Genomic DNA, 24,120 nt, shown 5'->3' on the forward strand with positions numbered 1-24,120 from the left:
AGTGCCCAAATCAGATCTATGAACTTTTACAAAGTAAACACACAACAACCACCTGGAACATGAAACAGAACATTCCCAGCACTTTAGAAGCTTTCTTTATTCTTCCTTTTAGTTATTAGGCACCCTCAAATGTAACCAGTATTTGACTTCTATCTCCAAAGATAAGTTTTGTCTTTTTTTTTTGATTGGAGTAAAATTGCTTTACAATGTTGTGTTAGTTTCTGTTGTACAATGAAGTGAATCAGCTATATGTATACCTATGTCTCCTCCCTCTTGGACCTCCCTCCCACCCCATCCCTCCATCCCACCCATCTAGGTCATCACAGAGCACCAAGCTGAGCTCCTGTGCCATAGGGCAAGTTCCCACTAGCTATCTATTTTACACATGGTAGTGTATTTATGTCAAACCTAATCTCCCAATTCGTCCCACACTCTCCGTCCCCCCCAGGTCTACGGCTGTTTTCTACATCAACGTCTCTGTTCTTGCCCTACAAATAGGTTCACCTGTATCATTTTTCTAGATTCCACATATATGTGTTAATATGCAATATTTGTTTTTCTGTTTCTGGCTTACTTCACACTGTATGACAGACTCTAGGTCCATCCACATCTCTACAAATGACCCATTTTCATTCCTTTTATGGCCCAGTAATATTCCATTGTATATATGTATCACATATTCTTTATCCATTCATCTGTCATTGGACATTTATGTTGTTTCCATGTCCTGGCTATTGTAAATAGTGTTGCAATGAACACTGGGGTACATGTGTCCTTTTGAATTATGGTTTTCTTGGGGTATATGCCCAGTAGTGGGATTTCTGGGTCATAAAGTAGCTCTATTTTTGGTTTTTTAAGGAACCTCCATACTGTTCCCCATAGTGGCTGTATCAATTTACATTCCCACCAACAGTGCAAGAGGGTGCCCTTTTCTCCACCCCCTCTCCAGCATTTATTGTTTGTAGATTTTTTGATGATGGCCATTCTGACCAGTGTGAGGTGATACTTCATTGTAGTTTTGATTTGTATTTCTCTAATAAATAGTGATGTTGAGCATCTTTTCATGTGCCTCTTGGCCATCTCTATGCCTTCTTTAGTGAAATGTCTATTTAGGTCTTCCACCTATTTTTTAATTGGGTTGTTTTTCTGATACTGAGCTACATGAGCTGTTTGTATATTTTGGAGATTAATCCTTTGTCCATTGCTTCATTTGCAAATATTTTCTCCCATTCAGGGGGTTGTCTTTTCATCTTCTTTATGGTTTCCTTTGCTGTGCAAAAGCTTTTAAGTTTAATTAGGTCCCATTTGTTTATTTTTGTTTTTATTTTCATTATTCTAGGAGGTGGGTCAAAAAAGACCTTGCTGTGGTTTATGTCAAAGAATGTTTTTCCTACATTTTCCTCTAAGAGTTTTATAGTGTCTGGTCTTACATTTAGGTCTTTAATCCATTTGGATTTTATTTTTGTATATGGTGTTAGATAGTGTTCTAATTTCATTGTTTTACATGTAGCTGTCCAGTTTTCCCAGCACCACTTATTGAAGAGGCAATCTTTTCTCCATTGTATGTTCTTGCCTCCTTTGTCATAAATTAGGTGACCACATGTCCCTGGGTTTATCTCTGGGATTTCTATCCTGTATTGATCTATATTTGTGTTTTTGCACCAGTAGCATACTGTCTTGATTATTGCACCATACATAGAAAATCCTAAAGATGTCACCAGAAAACTACTAGAACTAATCAATGAATTTGGTAAGGTTGCAGGATACAAAATTAACGCCCAGAAATCTCTGGCATTCCTATATACTAACAATGAAACAACAGAAAGAGAAATTAAGGAAATAATCCTATTTACCATTGCAACAAAAAAGAATAAAATACCTAGGAATAAACCTACCTAAGGAGGCCAAAGACTTGTACTCAGAAAACTATAAAACACTGATGAAAAAATAAAAGATGACATAAACAGATAGAGAAATATACCATGTTCTTGGATTGGAAGAATCAATATTGTGAAAATGACTATACTACCCAAAGTATTCTACAGATTCAATGCAATCCCCATCAAATTACCAATGGCATTCTTCACAGAATTAGAACAAAAAATTTTACAATTTGTATGGAAACACAAAAGACCCTGAATAGCCAAAGCAATCATGAAAGAAAAGTGGAGCTGGAGGAATCAGTCTCCCCAACTTCAAACTATACTACAAAGTTTTGTCTTTATATAGAATGAGTCATGTATTTTTTTGTGTCTGACCCCTTTCATTTCACATTACATATGTGATTCTTCCATATTGTTTTAACAACAGTTCATTGTTTTCATCACTGTGTGGTAGTCTGTTGTGTGAATATACTGCAAAATTTTTTTCATACTAAATAACTTTTTCTTAGTCACTTTAGGTGTAAAGTCAGGTTGTTTATTTGAGATCTTTCTTGTTTCCTGAGGTAAGATTATATTGCTATAAACTTCCCTCTTAGAACAGCTTTTGTTGTGTCTCATAGGTTTTGTATCATCAAATTTCATTGTCACTTGCCTCTAGGTATTTTTTGATATCCTCTTCGATTTCTTCAGTGATCCATTGGTTGCTTAGTAGCATATGGTTTAGCCTCCATGTGTTTGTGTTGTTTACAATTTTTTCCTGTACCTGATTTCTAATCTCATAGCATTGTGGTTGGAAAAGATGCTTGACATGATTTTAATTTTCTTAAATTTACAGAGGCTTGATTTTTGGCCCAGGATGTGATCTATCCTGGAGAATGTTCCATGTTCACTTGAGAAGAAAGTATCTTCTGCTGCTTTCAGTTAGAATGCTCTCTAGATATCAAATACATTTATCTGATCTAATGTGTCTTTTAAGGCTTGTTTCCTTATTAATTTTCTGTCTGGATGATGTGCCCATTGGTGTAAGTGGTGTGTTAAAAGTTCCCCACTATTATAGTGTTACTGTCGATTTCCCCTTTTATGGCTGTTAGCATTTGCATTATATATTGAGGTGTTCCTATGTTTGGTGTACATATATTTACAATTGTTGTATCTTCTTCTTGGATTGATCCTTTAATCATTTTGTAGTGTCCTTGTCTCTTGTACCAGTCTTTATTTTAAAGTCTATTTTGTCTGATATGTGTATTGCTACTTCAGTTGTTTTTGATTTCTATTTGCATGGAATAACTTTTTCCATCCCTTCACTTTCAGTCTGTATGTCTTCCCAGGTCTGAAGTGGGTCTCTTGTAGACAGCATATATATACATGGGTATTGTTTTTGTATCCATTCAGTCAGTCTATGTCTTTTGGTTGGAGCATTTAATTTTAAGGTAATTATTGATATGCATGTTCCCATTGCAATTTTCTTAATTGTTTTGGGTTTGTTTCTGTAGGTCTTTTTTCTTTCCTTCCTCTTTTGTTTCTCTTTTCTTATGGTTTTAGTGTTTTGTTTGGATTGCTTTTTCTTTTGTATGTGTACCTATTGTAGTTTTTGGGTTTTCTGTTCCCATGAAGTTTTGATATAGCAGTCTATATATGTACAAGTTTGTTTTACTTTGCTGGTCTCTTTCACACAGAGAGAAGTTCCTTTAGCATTTGTTGTAAAGCTGATTTGGTGGTACCGAACTCTCTTAGCTTTGGCTTATCTGTAAGTTTTTGATTTCTCTATCAAATCTGAATGAGAGCCTTGCTGGGTAGAATATTCTTGGTTGTAGTTTTTTCCCTTACATCACCTGAAATATGTCATGACACTCCCTTCTGGTCTGAGAGTTTCTGTTAAAAATCAGCTGATAACCTCATGGGGATTCCATTGTATGGTATTTGTTTCTTTTCCTTTGTTGCTTTTAATATTTTTTCTTTGTCTTTAATTTGTGTCAGTTTAATTAACATCTGTCTTAGTGTGTTCTTCCCTGGGTTCATCCTGTATGGGACTCTCTGAGCTTCCTGGACTTGAGTGAGTGTTTCCTTTCTTATGTTAGGAAAGTTTTTGCCTATAATATCTTCAAATATTTTCTCAGGCCTTTCTCTTTATCTTTTCCTCTGGGACCCCTATAATGAGAATGTTGGTGCATTTAATGTTGTCCCAGATGTCTCTGATAGCATCCTCATTTCTCTTTATTCTTTTTTCTTTATTCTGTTCTGTGACAGTGATTTCTACCACTCTGTCTTCCAGCTTACTTATTCGTTCCTCTGTCTCATTTTTCTGGTACTTATCCCTTCTAGTATATTTTTCATTTCAATTATTGTGTTGTTCATCTCTGTTTGTTCTTTAAATCTTCTAACTTCTTGTTGAATATTTCTTATATCTTCTCGATCTGTGCCTCCATTCTTTTTCTGAGATTTTGGATCATCTTTACTATCATTACTCTGAATTCTTTTTTAGGTAGATTTCCTATCTCTTCTTCTTTTAGTTGTCCTTGTGGGTTTTTATCTTGTTCCTTTGTTTGCAACATGTTCTCTGTCATTTCATTTTGTCTAACTTTTTGTGTTTGTGGTCTCCTTTCCAGAGACTGCAGGATTATACTTCCTCTTGCTTTTGGTGTCTCCCCCCATCATGGGTGAGGTTGATCCAGGGGTTTGTGCAGGTTTCCTGATGGGAGGGACTGGTGCCTGTGTTCTCATGGGTGAAGCTGGGTCTTGTCCTTCTGATGGGCAGGGCCATATCAAGCGGTGTGTTTTGAGGTGGTTGTGAGCTCAGTATGACTTTAGACAGTCTGTTTCTGATAGGCAGGGCTGTGTTCCTATTTTGGTGGCTGTTTGGCCTGAGGCTTTCTAGCACTGGAGCCTGCAGGTTGTTGGGTGGGACTTCAACTTGGTGCCAAAATATAGACCTCCATTAGAGCTCACTCCAATCAACATTCCCTGGGGTTTCTGCTACCAATGTCCTTGTCCCCACAGTGAGCTATAGTCAACCTTTGCCTCCCCGTGTGCCCCTCCACAACACTTTGATAGGTTTAGCCCAGATTCTTACAGAGGTACTTCTTTGTGCTGGGTCCCAGTACATATGAGACCTTGTGTGTACCCTCCAAGAGTGGAGTCTCTGTTTTCTCCAGCCCTGTAGAGCTCCTGCTCTCAAGTTCCATTGGTTTCCAAGACTAAATGTTCTGGCAGTTCTTCCTTCTGATGCCAGACCCTCAGACTGCCTTGAAGGGCTATTTTTTATGTGGGAACATCCCTGTGTAGCCTGCATGGGTTTAATATTTTTTGGTGTGAGGGCTGTTTTTAGTACAGATGTCTGCCACCTCTTTCCTCAGTGTATGTTGGTCATTATCACCTTGATAGGAGGTGTGACTGATATTATGGTGACCAGAGCCTGCCATGGATATTGAACAGAGTCTTCCCTTTGCTCTGTGATTGTCACTGCTCTGTCAGAGGTGGAAACTTCTCCCTAGTTGTTGCAGTACAGGTCCCCCTGATCTGTTTCTTAGTTAAGTTTCTGATTTGCAGTGCCAAGTAGCAGGATTGGTGCACTCCCACTAAGAGGGAAGCCATTGAGTATTCCTTCTCTAGAGCTGTTCACTTTTTGGTGTGCCCTGTTGTGTCACCTTTCACCTGTTGTGAGAGCTCTCAGATTACACTGTTGTTGGCACTGCTCTTGGCTCCACCTTAACTATGGGTATGCCAGAAATTGGCCCTGGTGTCTCTCAGATGTTTCACCAGGCCACCAATGTAGATCCACTGAAGTCAGGTCCCAAGATTGCAGTAATCATAGATCTGGATCTGCTGTGTGTGCTATGGGGGCAGCTCAGACTCTGGCCTGGCCCAACCTCCATGTGTGTGTGTCCACAAAGTTTACAGCTGCTAAAGATAGACCTGTCTTGGCTGCAGGAGCACTCGTTTTGTGTTCAGATGTTCTGTAGGTGCTGAGTTTACCAAGATGGTCATGGGGGATGTCAATTAGTGGTTTGCACAGCTGCGAGGAGAGATTTCAGGTTTTCTTCCTTAGTTGCACAGCCCCTGGGTCTCAGCTGTGGTTTCAGCCCCATCTCTGAGTGTGGGCCACCCACAGGGGTCTGCTCCCTAGGTTACCCTGGAGCACACAAGTCTGCCCCAGTGAGGAGCGGGTGTAGAGGCGGTGGCGGCTGGGGTCAAGATAGCACCTACCACAGTGGGGATGGGTCATGCAGGAGAGCCGGTGACCATGGAGGTGAGAGAGCCAGCCCTGATAGGAGTCCTTACTAGTGTTCGGGGAGGCAGGGGCCAGTGAGTATGGAGAGAGGCTACAGTGGCCACCTGACACTTGCACATCACTCAACAATGGCCCTTCATTTCTCTGGCTGTCTGGACTTCCTCCACAAGCATTCCCAGTTGCAGATTTCCTCACTCCATCTCCTCAGGCTGTTTCCTCACAGCCAACAGTTGTCTTCTCCTTGGGTTTGTTCTCCAGACCCCAAGTTCCAGCCCCCAGCTCCCATCTGCACCAGCAGACACATGTCTCAGGCTGGGGCAAGCAGGAGTGGGGCACAAACCATCTGTGTAGGTCTCACTCTGTCCTGTTTGCCACAGACCAGTTGTTGCACTCTCCTCTGATAGCCCCCAAAGCTCCCCTTCTGTCCCAAATGATCTCCCTGCCAGTGAGGGGGCTTCCCCAGATGCGGGAACCTCTCCTCTCCTCCAGTTCTCCCCACCCCCAGGGGCACAGGTCCCCTCCCCCTTCATTTCCTCTTCCTTTTCCCTTCTTTCTTTTATCCTACCCATTTACATGGGGATCTTTCTTGTCCTTTTAGGTGTCTGATGTCCTCTGCTAGTGTTCACCTGGTGCTCTGTGAGAATTTTTCTATTTGTAGATGTATTATTAATGAGTTTGTGGGGAGAGATGAACTCCACGTCCTCTTACTCCTCTGCCACCTTGACTCCTCCAAGAAGTGTGATTTTAGATTTCAACTTTCCCCACAATGTATTAACAGTTATCAGAAAGTGGTTGCCAGTCTTGTAAATGTGTTGGATGGATAAAGAAAGAATCTATGACCACTTCCTCTTTCATACAAGCAAAGTGTAAACCATGTTATGAGAAACAGCAGGATCAAAGTGGTGTGGTCGGCTACAGAAATAGAGTATTCTCTTGAAGGAGATGGGGGAAGCTTACAGAATGGCAGGTTGAACTACCTTGTTACTCATGTGTAGTCCATGGACCAGAATCACCAGCATCCCCTGGGAGTTTGTTAGAAAAGTGGAATCGCTGTGCCCACCTTAGGGCTAAAGAATCAGAAAATCTGTTCTCTATATCTATGACTCTGTTTCTGTTTTGCTATACACATTTGTTTTAGTTTTTAGATTCCATATGTAAGGAATATCATACCCAATTCATCACTGTCAATAAAACAAGTTAACTCACACACACACACACACACACACACACATACACACACACACACACAGAGAGAAATTCTGGGATTGGTGTCTAGGAATGTTTTTTTAAAGCCCTCTAGGTGATTCTATTACACATTGAAGTTTGAGAAGCACCAGGTTAGAGGACACATGGGGTAATATCAGAATAGATAAAATAAAGCCAAGAGGTAAGAAAATAGTTTTCTTCCTTAAATATAGGTGTTCACATATTCAACAAAAAATTAGAGTGCTAATGGTTGAATTAGATTGATGGCTCTAAATATTTTCATCACAAAGAATCCATTTTGGTATTCTTATTAACCTATAAACCATGTCAGAGTAGGATTTCTCAACAGTGGCACTATTGATGTTTTGGCCCCAATATTTCTTTGTTGTGGGAGGCCTTCCTATCCATTGTAGGATGTTTAGTAGCATGGTTGATCTCTACCCGCTTGAGGCTAATAGCATCCCTAGTTGTAACAACAAAAAAATGTCTCCAGATACTGCCAAAGTTCTCCTAGGAGGCAAAATCATCCCTGGTTGAGAATCACTGGTTCAAGGAAAACCAAATCCAAGCAAGGAACATCTATTAAGTAATAACATATTTCCTATTTTTATTAATGCAGATATATGTAACTGATAACCAGAGCATGAAACAACAAGGACTCCCTCACTCCACAGCCATTATTTACACACACTTTAGAGTCAGAACATCTGGGTTCAAATCCTGGCTCTCTAAATATTTGACCATGGGTAAAGATAGTGACTCTTTAAAGACACAGTTTTATCATCAACAAAACAAGTGTAATATATGTATTATTCAAAGATTAAATGTAATAAAGATGGAAAGTGCTCAGCACAAAGCAACTAGAAATGTTCATTATATTATATAGCCTTATTGTAAAGATATAATTCCCATTGTACTTGAAATTCTAGAAATAGCTAAGTACTCACATTGCTATCACCACAAAGTTCCAAGTGTCTGTGGACTCCTTAATGGAGCATCAAAATAGATAACTCTTTAAAACCTCTTTCAGGTTCAACATTCTCTGGTTCTATATATATCTGATTCATCTATATCTAAGATCTGAGATTTTTTGGTTTAAAAATTCCTCTGTGATCTCATGAAAACCATAAATGCTCTCATTAAAAAAGTGAAAATATATACATATACATACCATTTTCCAGGCTCAAGATGTTTCTAGAACCCTTGAAACTCATAAGTCGTAGTTTAAAACTCCCTGATAAGCATGTCAACAGGCTAGAATTTATTTACAGCCTGGGGCATGGGCAGGTAGGGTTGACAGTCTATGTGAAAGACAGAATTGAAGTTGACACAGGGAAAGTAAAAGATGTCACTCTTCTAACTCTGAAGTAGTAAAGCCTGGAATGAACCTTTTAGCACTAGTTTGGTGTGGCAATAAATGAGAGTGACTGTGACAGAATCCTATTAGAACAGCAAGAAATAAAAAACAAGTCAAGAGGTACAACCAGGAGAAGGAAAGCCTTGCTTAGCCAAGGACAAGCAAAGAAAAAAGTGGGTCATAGTGGACATGAAAATAAATTTTAAATGTATGTGGGGAGGTGATTAGCACTGATAATATACTACTGTAGGAGAGGTATTTTGCAAAATATTGTATAAACATATAAGCAATGTGTACTACTTGCCATAGAGAGACAACCGCTCTTTAACCAGTTGTTAATGATGATGAGTGAAAGTGTTTAAAGAACTCTTTCAAAAGTAATAACAGATTCAGCGATGAGGGAAAAGTATATGAATTGGTGCTAGAGTTACAGTCCAAAAAGGAATGGCTTCCTAACAGGTATCACAACCCAATGAGTGAGCAGTATTAAAGTGATTGTAAAGATGGAGACTTGCCTATGGTTACAAACACCTCTGCTGACCTCTCTTATGACTTTTTAGCATCCTAAGCAAAATTTAACTATTATTTTCCCTAATAAGTTAAGAAAAAGTGAGATGGTACACAGAGTGGATCAAGCGATGTTAAGTGTATTTTAAAAAGGAAATAGGAAAGATGTAAAGTTTAGAGATTCTATCATTACAAAAACTGGTTACTAGATATGTATAGATAGAAATTGATATAAAACTGAATTTAAAATCAGGGGAGTTCTCTGGAAGTCTAATGGTTAAGACTTGGTGCTTTCACTGCATTGGCCCAGGTTCAATCCCTGGTTGGGGAAATAAAATCCTGCAAGCCCAGGGGCGTGGCATAAAATAAAATAAAATAAAAGCAGATACCGTGGTATTAGATGTGCAGAACATAGCCAGCTAAATGGAGAAAGTGTGATCAAAGAGGAAAAATAATAAGCTGGTTAAATATATGAGTTTGCAATTAGACATAAATTAATTCAAATTATTGTTTGGTGTGACTTTTGCAAGGTACTTAATTTTCTAAGCCTTATGTTTCTCATTCATAAAATGGGTAGAAGAATAGATATATCTAAGAACTGTCATGAACATAGGTAACTTACAAAAGATATGTACTGAAAATACCTGGCACATAGCAAATCCTTAATATGTGGTGTTTATTGTTTACTATATTCTAGGCACTTTTCATATATTTATTGGTTTAATCCTGACAACCATAATGTTGTTTAAGATTATGTTTATTAAAATTATGAAGTTATAAAGGATAATGGTTGAAATGTTAAAATCACTAATAATTCTTAACTTTAGTATTCCTAACAGTTCTTAAGATAAAGTTAACTTTTTGGGGAACATGGGGCATAATTTATCTGTTTTTATATTCCTCATCTCATAGAGTTCCTTGTACTCTGTGTGAATTTATGCCTATATGTTATTTAAAGTGACATCTTATGAGAATCATAAGGAAAAACCTGTGCGATCACGTAATTCTGCTCCCCTCACATAGACAATGGAATTTTAGAAAGAATGAATTTCTAAAGGTCACATGCTAATTAGTTTTGAAGAGTACAGACTAGAATGTAGGTTGTCTGATTCAGTTTCTAGAGTATATGAAAGCTTTTGCTTTGCTTGAAAAGCCTGTTATTTCCTGGACAAGGTGATGGGGGTTTGGTTATAGAAATATGGCTATAGAGTGATTACCATCAGCTCCTGGACCATTGTCTCACATCATAGAAACCTGCTATGTGGACAACTACTTGGCAGAAGGTCCATGCTTGGCAGCTACTTCAATAATTGTTTCCAATAAGAACTAGCTTTTAAAAATAATTCTTTTGATGGAAATGATAAAGATAATCACTTCCTGCAATTTAGTGCCCCAAATGTACTTGTTATGAGGAAGGAGAATTGGGTCTTTGCCTAGTATAATTAAGTCTAATGTGCACAAGTCATGGAATTTCTCAGGTAGAAAATTAAGTTGAAGTCCAAACTTCTTCAAGGTTTGTGCAAGGGTGTGTGTGTGTGTGTGTGTGTGTGTGTGTGTGTGTGTGTGTGGCTGAGGGAAGTATCAGGAAGGCTATAATAGGATGTGGGTAAGATTGTCTCACCAAAAGACACCCCCCTAACATATAATATTATTAAGCTCCTCTTCCTCTTACTTTCTTGCACTCTTTTCTTCAGTGTTCCCTTTTTGATTTACTTTTTCCTTTTCCCTTAGGAAATTTTCTGATATCAGTCATTTCCACCTAATCTTTACTCATGTCAGCTGGACCTGGTATAGTCTTAGATGTGCATCCTGACTCAGGCCATGAGATTTGAGGAAGTCCCTACACTTCTCTGAGCCTCTTCTTTGCTTCCTCAGTTGTCAAGGGAAAGAATGCTAGCGTCTATCTCATACTACTGTGGGGATTAAGTGAATGATTACACAAAAATGTTTAGCATGGTGCCTGCCATGGATTAGGCTCTTGTTTTATATATTTTTAAATTTGTATTCCCAGGAGGGTTACATTTAATTTTGTCTAACTGTGTATTGTAAGACATTGTAAAGGAGTTTCATGTTGTGAAAGCAGACTGGAGAGGGTTGGTGGAAATAAGGGACTTCTGAATTTATTCTTGGAGAGTCTTCCATTTTGCTAAAATATACTCTTAGCCTGCATAGGGACAGCCATGAAACTCATAGAGAGAATGATAATCCTGTAGCTGTCTATGTGTGGAACACAAAATTATAACATATGTGAAGATTTCATTTCAAGGCTATTTACAACTATAGGTGTCACCTTTCCAGCTGTTGGTGAATACGGTGTTCTGGGCCAAAGTGTAGCTGCTATTTTAACTGTGTGCTGCAGATCTCCACCATTGTATGAAGCAAGAGGCCCTGAACCCACAAGTTTCTGTAAATGTAACTTCTCTGTGCTGGCAGAGAACCCCTGACCCTCTATATTATCATGGAGGCTGTTCAGTTGACACTAAGTGATGTGTAATGATCTCTATCACTAGTCAGAAAACTCTTAGGCATAAAGCTTACTTATTTTTCTATCTCCAGCACCTAGGATAGTATCCCCATAGTTGTCAATACTTGTTGAACTGGGTCAAAATATTCAACACATTATTTGGATAGTTTGGTGGGTCAATCTCTGTGTTGTGAAAAGAACACAAAAGTGACTGTCATTGTGAAAACCAATTACTTCTTCTGTTTACAAATAAAGTTTCTCATTGTTCTGTGTGTCTAAAGAGGTACTGTTTAAATCCTGGTGGTGATAATGGCAGATTATGTGGCAGCAAGCCAAGCACAGTTGAGAGGACTGAGACAGGGTAACAAACCTCTAATCAGAGGAGTGCGATGAGAGTCATTGAAAACCAAAGTTTGGTGTCAGAAGCTCAGCTTCAGAATAATTGTATCTCCTTACAAGAAAATCAAGAAGGGTAAGGGATTGACAAAGGCTTGTATTTCCCAATAACTGAATCCCACCTGGCTCAGGTATATTTATTTGAAAATGTCTGGGTCCCTTAACAGACCATTAGTTACCTTAATCAGTGGTGACACTCCATCATCGTATCATTGGGATAAAGTAAAACATGGTATTTAGGTAGCAATTACTATCTACACAGCATAATTATCACCTTATTTTTCTCTGTAATAAATCAGCTCCCAATCTAAGCCAATTTATGTATGTCTGTGTCCTGTGAATGAAAAGAGTTTGAAATAATTGTCTTCAAGTTATAGTATGGGCCTTAAGGGGATAGTATTGTGTATAGTAACAGGAGCATTAGATAAGTAATCAGACAGAACTAGGTGAAAATTCCATCTCTCATACTTCTGGCCTTAAGCTAGTTACCTAACCTCTTTAAACAAAAGTATCCTTATAGAGTTAGGGATAGAGTAAGAGTTATTAGTGAGAATAAAATAAAATAATTTATAAAAAAGGGCTTACCACAGTGCCTAGTATCAGTGTTTTATAAATGATGGTAGCTATTATCATTACTAGCAATAGCAATAACACTACAGGTAATAGTAATAATAGTGACATAGGAATGATAGTAGGATCCATCCTCAATGAGGTGAACATTGTGTCAATCACTTGGGGAGGAGGCAAGACCCTCAGGCAAGAAACCAGAATTCAGGAGACCTAAGTCTTAGGCATGAAAAGTCTCTCCTGCCTCTCTTGGGGATCTGGACTTATAAGTTTCTGGATGAGCTTTCAGGTGGGAAGGGAAAGTTGGTTGGTCAGCCCTACAGGGAGCTACACTGAGAGGTTGCCCTGTAGAGACTCTATCTAAAGATATATATGAAGCTTGGCTGGCATATCAGATTATTAAATTACAGGTAATTTTCTTTTTGTTCCTCCAGTCTTTTTTCAGCCTATTGTAATTTTTTACCTCATGTCAGATTTGTAATGAGTCACAAAGGAAGTTGGGATTTTCCTGATTTAAACTTCATCTTTTTTGGGTTACACACCACTTAAGCCTCCTACTCGGACCCTTGTTCTCCTTTCCAATAAGTCCCAAAGAGAAGGTGAATTTGGGGACACAAGGTCCCCATAAGGATAGTCCCTTTCATTTGTAACTTTGAAGTTCTTGCTTTTAATTTTATCAAGAATGCTTTCAGGTGTTCCACCTGCACTAAGTTGTATACTATGATGTACTCTTCCAAGTTCAGTATGTTTAATATAATCTTATTTTTTCTATTAGATTATATTTATATTATTGTACATTATAAAATATCATCTATAGTATTTGATACAATAACCTGTAAGTGAATATTCAGTGAATATCTTTACTCTTTAACTAAATATTATATTAATTTAGGCATCAACATTGTATTTCTCTACTCTACCAGATCTTTTGGAGTTTCAGATATTTCTGTATGCTATCAAGATTGTCACTAAATTTGATTTTTAACATAATTAGAGCATGTCTTGGAGGATAATTAATTTCCAAAGTTCTCAATTCTCCAAAAATGTACAGCTGTGGGTTATCTCCAATATTTACTACTCAAAAGTAGCTGACACAAAACTTAGCTAAGGTTATCTTGCTACACAGGAAATGGTTTTTTAATTAACATTTTGAGAACCTAAGTTACTGGAAATTTGTTACAGAAGCTGGATGTGAGAAATTAGAAGAGCCTATAGATGAGATGAAGCAATTACAGGGACACAGAAAATCCAAAATGTGATCCCAAACTTATTTCCTGATGAATATATTGGCACTGTAGTAGCATTTCCTTCCCCATTAGCTTGTAAATTAGTATTAAATTGTGCATTCATTCCCTAAATTTGATGATAAGATATTAGTCCGTATTAACAATTGAGAGCAAAATATTTCTGTTGGATAAATAAGTACCTCCACTATGTATGTAAAAAATCTTCTGTCTACAGGGCTCAGAGCACATTTCTTTCCCTGTAAGATGGGGAGCAGCCATTCTGACTCAGTATTAAACCAGGGGGTGCAGACTCTGAGCAGCTTCCGGCACCCAAACACATTCAGGGTACAGAGTTAGGGTGATGAGAGATGAGGGCCAACCGTCAGCCAATTCAAACACTCATTTGAATTGGTTCCAACTCCAGGGAACATTATAAACAAAACAAAGGCACTCTTTAGTTGTTAGGGTGTGCCTGCGCTAATATTACTTGAAAAAAAGAGTGTGACTCAACTGAATTCTAACTACATGTCAGGTATTGTGGCTATTAGCTTTACAGGCATTATTTCATTTAGTCCCTTCAACCTTCTTTTATTTAGTAAGATGAAGTGAACAAGGTCCTACATTAAGTAGGTAGGATATCTCAGGCTAACCCAGGTTTGTCTGATTTCAAGCCTATCCTCTTCAGTCTTATGCTATTTTGTCTGGTGTTTTTGGAATGTACTCAAAAGCAGGGGTAATCTTAGCTCCACAAACAGCCTTAGGCTATCTGTTGAGAATGGCATTGTGATATTGTACAAGCTGAAAGTTCAGCAGAAAAATATGGTGGTGAATTTGTCACAAGTAGGGAAATTCACTCACCAAACTATTCCAAAATATATTAAGTAGTGAGTCTACATGTGAGTACCCATGACTGTTTACTGATCTAGTGTTTGTAGATGAGGGGGTGGGCACCACTTAATCTCTGCCTCAACACTACTGCTTTGCACTTCTGCCTTTCAGAGGCAGCTCTTTCTATTCTTCACAAAGTTATGTCCCCCTTTTTAGTTGTCAGATGGTTATAAGGAATAGAGTTGGAGTGTTCATGACATGATACCTGGATCCTATTTGTTAATCACACTTCCTCTTTGTGGGGTTTCAGTGGAAATCCTACAAATAAGGAATCAAGTAATAAATGAAGTGAAGTTCCACTTTACTAACAGTTGGACATGAACTTTGTAATCCATGCTGGATCTCTGCCAAGGAACTGATTTGGAGCTTGAGGCTTAGGACTGAGGCTTAAGCAAGGCTTTATCATTTATTTCCCTCATCTCCAAATGGAAAGTTTGAGACCAATACGCCAAAGTATACTTGCAGAAAAATAGAGATGGCTGGAGTCCACTTTAAGTCCACTTACACAAACACATTTTTACAGCAGCCATCATTATCCCACCCATACCTTCGCAGCACTCACAGTCTCAGCCTCTGTTGAAAGCATCCTACAGAATGTACCTAGGACTCATCATCTTAGGGTGTATTCTCGCCTGGGTAGGCTGGAAATTAATGGTCCTCGAACAGCCCTCAGATGATGAGAGTTGAAGGATAAATACCGCAGCTTCTTCACTGTTTGGGTGGAACAAGTCTGGGGCATATTCTACACTTTCTCCTAGAGTTCTCCAGCAGAGTTGAGACTCAGTGGCCTCTAGTGGTAACCTGCTTAATAATTGTAGTAGGTAGAATGATGGTCCCCAAGATGTCCACACCTTTAATCTCTGGTATGTATGAAATTATGTTATATAGGAAAAGAGATTTTGGAGATGTAATAAGGTTACTGATCTTAAGATAGGGAGATCATTCTAGATTATCCAGGTGGGCCCAATCTAGTCCTATGTACCCCCCATAGCAGAGAATTCACTCCAGTTGGAGGCAGAAGACATACTATGGAAGAAGTTGGAGAGATTTAGCATGAGAAGGAGTTTATGCACTGTTGCCAGTTCTGAGACATAAAGACCAATGTTCAAGGACCAGAGAGAGGACTCAGGAGCCAAGAGTAGCCCCCAGCTGACAGCCAGCAAGGAAACAGGACTTACAACAACAAGGAACTGGATTCTGCCAGCAACCTGAATGAGCCTGGAAAGAGTTTCCTCCAGAGAAGCCAGATAAGAGCCCAGACCTGCCAATATCTTGGTGTTGATCCTGGGAGATCTTCAGCAGAGAACAAGCTCAGCCTTGTTGTGCTGGGGCTTCTGACCTATGAAAACTGGGAGATACTAAATTCATGCTGATGTAAGTTGTGAAGTTTGTGGTAATTTGTTATGACAGCAATAGAAAAAAATACAATAAGGCACACTATCTTGGTCTGCTCCCTTCCCTGACTTTACCTTCCAACTCCCCTACTGGTGTTTCCTGGGATCCCTTCCCAAACAAACCATTTGTGCTCAAATCCCAATTTGAACCTCAATGAGGCTGTCATGGAGGCACCCCACTCAGTTCACCTTTTAATAGGGAATCTTCCATGAGGAGTCAGGCAGCCAACAAGACTCTAGCCTCAGGCCTTTGAGATTAGCAGCATTGGAGCTGAGGACAGGCTTTCCTTGGGAATTCCTGGCCAACAACTGGGCTCAGCGGAGTAGCCAAGCCTGACCATTTCTGCCCAGATCAGGACACTTCCACAGGTGACTTTTTGCTGGCCTCCCATTGTGCTGAGAGTCTTTAGAGCCACAGTGTGAGGCTTTTCCTACCCACATATCCTTCCTTTCCCTTTTCTCTTCGCAGGTGTCAGATTTCTTTACTGTCTGAAGCTTTTCTTTGTCTACTCCAGGTTGCCCTTTTTGCACAGGAGTTACACCAATAAATCTCCTGCAATTATAATTCTGTCTTGGCATCTACTTCCCTAAGTGCCAAACTGACAAACCAACTAAAAATACACACTGGGGTTTGTGCACGAAGGTAGAGCTTACCTAGATAAACTTACCACAATGAAATAAAATCAGGTATATAAGAAAGGAAGTTCTGTTCTGTACATGTTTGTTAAGGCATAGTAATACTCCTCATTAAAAACTGTGGTCCAGGGCTTCCCTGGTGGCACAGTGGTTGAGAGTCCGCCTGCTGATGCAGGGAACACGGGTTCATGCCCCAGTCTGGGAAGATCCCACACGCCGCGGAGCGGCTAGGCCCGTGAGCCATGGCCGCTGAGCCTGCGCGGCCAGAGCCTGTGTTCCGCAACGGGAGAGGCCACAACAGTGAGAGGCCCGCATACAGCAAAAAAACAAAAACAAAAACAAAAACAAAATGTCGTCCAGTGAATGTTCTGGACTCTAAAAACTCTGAACAATTCCATACGAAGTAGAAAGAGATAAGTTTGTGTTTGAGGGCACTGAGATGGGGAATCAAGAAACAAGAGTAAAATCCTCTGCTTTTCTTCAGGGACCTGAATTTCTTCATGGTTTAGGAATCATATAAGGATCATATAACTCTGTAAAAAACATAAAAATTCAGGAAAATGTGAAGAAGGCTGTAGCAGGATGATATTCTATTCTACAGTGTCCACACAGAAATGGTGCCTGGCTGGCCAAGAAATTTTTCCTAGGAAAATTAGCCATGTAGCTCTGTTTCTTTGGGGACAGGAGACTCCACCAAAGGCCTTATTTATGGGAATATCTCAGCCAAAACTGATTCTGCAGAGGCAGAATCTCAAGCCATGCAAATGTAAATCCAGATGTGAGAATTCGAGCTTCATAGGCACACTGTCATTTGAAAGCCAACTATATTATGTGCTTCAATACTGGTAATAAATTTACAATAATAGCAAAACAAGCAACTGTCTTAGATTGAAACTTATCTATTTTTAATTAAGCTGTAATTGAAGTATGATTTAAAGGAATTACTTATAAGTATATCCACATATAGACCTATCCACTGATGAGGACATTGATTTTACCAGGTCCAGCAAATTCAAATATTATTCTTTTTTTGTTAAAGCATAGTGGATTTACAATATTGTCCTAATTTCTGGTGTATAGCAAAGTTATTCAGATACATGTATATATACACATATATATGTATATTATATACATATATTCTTTTCTGATCATTTTCCATTACAGTTTCTTATAAGATATTGAGTATAGTTCCTTGTGCTATACAGTAGGAACTTGTTATTTATCTATTTTATATATAACAGTTTGTATCTGCTACTTCCAAACTCTTAATTTATTCCTACACTCCCTCACCTCCCTCCCCACCTGCAATTCCCCTTTGGTAACCTTAAGTTTGTTTTCTATGTCTGTGAGTCTGTTTCTATTTTGTAAATAAGTACATTTGTATCATTTTTTAGATTACACATATAAGTGATATATGATATTTGTCTTTCTGTATCTGACTTACTTCACTTAGTGTGATAATCTCTAGGTCCATCCATGTTGCTGCAAATGGCATTATTTCATAGTTTTTTTATGGCTGAGTAATATTCTATTGTATATATATACCACATCTTCTTTTTCCATTCATCTGACAATGGACATTTAGGTTGCTTCCATGCCTTGGCTATTATAAATAGTGCTGCTATGAACACTGAGGTGCATGTATCATTTTGAATTAGAATTTTTGTCTTTTCCAGGTATATGCCCAAGGGTGGGATTGCTGGATCATATGGTAACTCTATTTTTAGTCTCTAAAGAAACCTCCATGCTGTTTTTCATAGTGGCTACAACAACATACATTCCCACCAACAGTGTAGGAAGGTTGCCTTTTCTCCAGACCCTCTCAAGCATTTATTATTTGTAGACATTTTAATGATGGCCATTCTGACTGGTGTGAGGTGACACCTCATTGTAGTCTCAATTTGCATTTCTTTAATAATTAGAGATGTTGAGCATCTTTTCATCTTCCTGTTGGCTGTCTGTATGTCTTCTTTGGAGAGATGTCTATTTAGGTCTTCTGCCCATTTTCTGATTAGGTTGTTTGGTTTTTTTTGTAATTGAGTTGTATGAGCTGTTTGTATATTTTGGAAGTTAAGCCCTTGTTGGTCACATCATTTGCAAATATTTTCTCCCAATCCATCTTTTCATTTTCTTTATGGTTTACTTTGCTGTGCAAAGGCTTATAAGTTTGATTAGGTCCCATTTGTTTATTTTTGTTTTTATTTCTATTGCCTTAGGAGACTGATCTAAGAAACTATTGTTACAATTTATGTCAGAGAATGTTTTGCCTATGTTCTCTTCTAGGAGTTTTACAGTGTCATGTCTTATATTTAAGTCTTTAAGCCATTTTGAGTTTATTTTTATATATGGTGTGAGGGAATGCTCTTACTTCACTGATTTAAATGTGGCTGTCCAGCTTTCCTAACATCACTTGCTGCAGAGACTGTCTTTTCCCCATTGTTTATTCTTGCCTCCTTTGTCAAAGATTAATTGACCATAGGTGTGGAGGTTCATGTCTGGGCTCTCCATTATGTTCCACTGACCCATATGTTTGTTTTTGTGCCAATGCCATGCTGTTTTGATTACTGTACCTTTGTAGTATTGTCTGAAGTCTGGAAATTATGCCTCCAGCTATGTTCTTTTTCCTCAAAATTGCTTTGGAAATTCTGGATCTTTTGTGGTTCCATATTATTCTAGTTCTGTGAAAAATCTCATGGGTAATTTGCCAAGGATCACATTAAAACAGATGTCTGCTTGTTAATCTTGTTTTCTGCTATCTTGCTGAATTCTTTTTATCAGTTCTAGTAGTTTTTGTGTGGAGTTTTTAGGAGTTCTCTATATATTATCATATCTTTTGCATATAGTGACAGTTTTACCTCTTCCCTTCCAATTTGGATACCTTTTTTTTTTCTTGTCTTATTTCTGTGGCTAGGACTTCCAATACTATGTTGAATAGAAGTGGTGAGTGTGGGCATCCTCGTCTTATTCCAGATTTTAGCATGAAGGTTTTTAGCTTTTCACTGTTGAGTATTATGTTGGCTGTGGGTTTGTCATAAGTAACTTTTATTATATTGAGATATATTCCCTCTATACCCACTTTGTTGATAGTTTCTATCATGATTGGATGTTGAATTTTATCAAATACTTTTTCTGCATCTATTGAGATTGTCATGTGGTTTTTGCCCTTTCTTTTGTTATGTGGTGTATCACATTGATTGATTTGCATATGTTGAAAAATCCTTGTGACCCTGGGATGAATCCAACTTGATCATGGTGTTTGTGTTCTTGGATTCAGTTTACTAATATTTTATTAAGAATTTTTGCATCTATTCATCAAAAATATTGGCCTGTAATTTTCTTTTTTGTATTGTCTTTGTCTGGTTTTGGTATCAGGGTGATGGTGGCTTCATAGAATGAATTTGGGAGTGTTCCCTATTCTTCAATCTTTTGGAAGAGTTGAGAAGTATTGGTATAAATTCTTCTTTGTATCTTTGGTAGAATTCCCTAGTGAAGCCACCCTTTTGTTTGTAGTGAGTTTTTAAAACTAAAGATTCTATTTCACTTCTAGTGATGCATCTGTTCAAATTATCTATTTCTTCTTGATGCAGTTTTGGCAGGCTGTATGTTTCTAGAAAGTTGTCCATTTCTTCTAGGTTGCCCAATTTGTTGGCATATAACTATTCATAGTACTCTCATTATTTTTTGTATTTCTTAGTATTGATTGCTATTTCTTCTCTTTCATTTCTTATTTTGTTAATTTGGGTCCTCTCTCTTTTTTTCTTGTTGAGCCTAGCTAGAATATTTCTTCTCTTTCATTTCTTATTTTGTTAATTTGGGTCCTCTCTCTTTTTTTCTTGTTGAGCCTAGCTAGAAGTTCATTGATTTTGTTTATCTTTTCAAAAAAAACCACCTGTAATTTTTATTGGTCTTTTCACATTTTTATTTCTAGTTTATCTATTTCCTCTCTGATCTTTATTATTTCCCTCCTTCTGCTGATTCTGAGTTTTGTTTGTTCTTCCTTTTCTAATTCTTTTAGGTGAGAACTTAGGTTGTTTGAGATTTTTCTTGTTTCTTGAGAGAGGCCTGTATCACTAGGAACTTCTCCTTAGGACTTTTCCTGCATCCCATAGACTTTGTAAGGTTGTGTTTTCATTGTCATTTGTCTCAAGGTATTTTCTGATTTCCATTTTGGTTCATTCTTGACCCATTGGCTTTTTAGTAGCAGGTTTTTTAGTAACCATGTTATCTTTTTTTTCCAACTTTTTTTCCTGTGGTTGATTTCTAGTTTCATAATGTGGTCAGAAAAGATGTTTGAAATAATTTCTTCCTCTTAAGTCTCTTGAGTCTTCTTTTATGTCCTAGTATGTGATCTATCCTAGAGAGTGTTCCATGTATGCTTGAAAAGAATGTGTATTCTGTTGTTTTTTGGATTTAGTGTCTTGTAGATATCAGTTAACTCCAACTGGTTTATTATGTCATTTAGGATCTCTGCTGCCTTATTCATTTTCTGTCTGGAAGATCTGTCCATTGATGTCAATGGAGTGTTAGAGTTCCTACTGTTATTCTTTATGTCTGTTAGTATTTGTTTTAAACATTTAGGTGCTCCTATATCAGGGGCATACATGATAAATAGTGTAATATCCTCTTCTTGTATTGATTCCTTTACCATTATATAGTGTCCTTCTTTTTCTTTCTTTATGGACTTTGTTTTAAAGTCTATTTTTTCTGATATGAGTATTGTTACTCTTGATTTCTTATGGTTTTCATTCCTTGAAATCTCTTTTTCCATCCCCTCACTTTCAATCTATGTGTGTCCTTCACTCTAAAATGAGTCTCTTGTAGGTAGCATATTGTAGGCTCTTGTTTTATTATCCAATCTGCCACTCTATGTCTTTTGATTGGAGCATTTAGTCCATTGACATTTAAAGTACTTATTGATAAGTATGTATGCATTGCCATTTCAAACCTTGTTTTTAATTTGATTTTGTAGTTATTCTTTGTCTATTTCTTCTTCTTTTTGGTTTTCCTTTTGTGGCTTGATGGTTTTCTTTTGTGTTATGCTTGAGTTCCTTTATTTTTGTTCTCTGTGAATTTATTATATGTTTTTGATTTGTGATTACCCTGGTTTTCAAGTATGTTAACTACAGGTACTTTCTTTAGACTAATAGTCTTATAAATTAAAACACATTCTAAAAGATCTGTATTTTTTGTGTGTGTGTGGTACGTGGGCCTCTCACTGTTGGGGCCTCTCCTGTTGTGGACCACAGGCTCCGGACGCGCAGGCTCAGTGGCCATGGCTCACGGGCCCAGCTGCCCTGCAGCATGTGGGATCTTCCCGGACTGGGGCACGAACCTGTATCCCCTGGCAGACTCTCAACCACTGTGCCACCAGGGAAGCCCAGGATCTGTATTTTTAAACTCCCTTCTCCCATATTTTGTGATTTTGATGTCCCATTTTAATTCTTCATATTTAGCCTTTTCCTCTTACTTGTAGTTAAAATTGCTTTTACAAATTTTTTTTTGTTTTTAAATCTATATACTGTATTATTTAAGTGATCTTCAATCCTTTTATATACTTCCCTTTCCTATTGTGATATTCCCTTTCCTAAGTATTCTTGCTTCCTTCTTTTCTATTATGGAAGACATTTCAATATTTCTTTCAGGATAGGTTTAGTATTGCTGTATTCTTTTAGTTTTTGCCTGCCTGAGAAATTCTTTATTTCTCCTTGTATTCTAAATAATAATATTGCTGGGTAGAGTGTCCTAGGTTGCAGGGTTTTCCCTTTTAGAACTTTGAATATATAATGCCACTCCCTTCTGGCCCGCAACGTTTCTGTAGAGAAATCAGCTGATAGCCTTATGGTGGTTCCTTTGTAACTGACTCCTTGTTTTTCTCTTGCTGCCTTTACAATCCTCTCATTATCTTTAACTTTTGCCATTTAATTATAATATGTCTTGGTGTGGATCTGTTTGGGACTGACTGTGCTTCCTGTACCTGGATATATATTTCTTTCTTTAGGTTTGGGAAGTTTTCAGCCATAATTTCTTCAAATACCTCTTTGAATCTCTTCTCTCTCTTTTTCTTCTTCTGGAACCCTTATGTTGTGTAGGTTGGCATACTTTATATTATCCCATAGGTCTCATATATTGCTTTCTTTTTTTCATTTGTCTTGCTTTTTAATGTTCTTATTGGGTGATTTCTCTCATTCTATTTTCTGCAATATTTAGTCTGCTATTCATTGCTACAAGATTGGCTTTTATCTTTTCAAATGTGTTGTCTCATTTTGATAGTTGTCTCATTTTAAATTTTATAGTTCCTTATAGTGATTTTATCAATAATTTTTAAAAATTCCTGTTGCATTTTTATTACCTCCTTTTTGATCTTGGAGTCTAGTAGACTGGTGAGATCTCTTTCACTGTTTGTTCTTTCAGGGGGTTTCTCTTGTTCTTTTAATTGGGTGTAGTTCCCCTGCTTTTTAATTTTACTTAACTTTCCATGACTTTATGGAATTAGAAAGAGTTATCTACTGTGGTCTTGAAGTGCTGTTTTCATGTGGGAACCTCCCTGTGTAGACTGTGTGAGTCCAATATTTTTGGTGTAAGGACTGTTTGTGGTATGGATGCCAGCTAGTCATGTCTTTCCTCAGAGTAGGCTGGCTGCTATCCCCTTGATAGTGATTGGTGTTGTGGTCACCAAGGCCTGCACTGGATGTTGGGTGGGGCCTTCTCTGTGCTCTTTGGCTGTCAGAGCCCTGTTGGGTGCAGGGTATGCCCCTCAGTTGTTGGAGTAGAAGCCCTGAGGGTAGGGTTTAGTAAGGCTCCATTGCCCATAAGTGCGTGCTCTATCTCCAAATAGGTGAGCACTGGAGCAAGTGAGACTTGTGAGGTCACAGCAAACCTATGTGCTGCCCATGTAGGCATCAGCGGTTCTGCCCAGAAGCAGCCTATGGTTGTGTCCCTTTCTCCACTGTGCTTGTCCCAGACTTAGTGCTAGGCTGGTGTTGGGTGCCAGGACATTATGGCTGTAGGAATCAAGGTGACTGTGTTGCTGTATGGGACCCGGGCTGCCTCTGTGATAGGTCTCTCCTAGGATCTGTCCAATCCAGATATGGCTCCAAGGTGAAGTGTGAAGTGGGCAGAACTGGAGTGATCCTGCTGGGAAAGGAATCACTGCATACTTCTCCCCAGGGGCTGTCCACTGGAGATGTGCAACTCTGTGATGCTGCTGGCCACCTGGTGTATGTGCTGACAAAGTCCGATGCTGCCAGACCTCCTGCTGGACCCACCCCTGCAGTGTGCATGCTGACAATGGGCTCTGAAGTTCAGCCTGGACCACACCCCAGGCCCTCTAGGTTGTCTCCATGCAGCTAGAACAATGTCCTGGGAGTT

This window comes from Hyperoodon ampullatus (genome assembly GCF_949752795.1).
Source record: "Hyperoodon ampullatus genome assembly, chromosome: 17".
NCBI classification, from domain to species: domain Eukaryota; kingdom Metazoa; phylum Chordata; class Mammalia; order Artiodactyla; family Ziphiidae; genus Hyperoodon; species Hyperoodon ampullatus.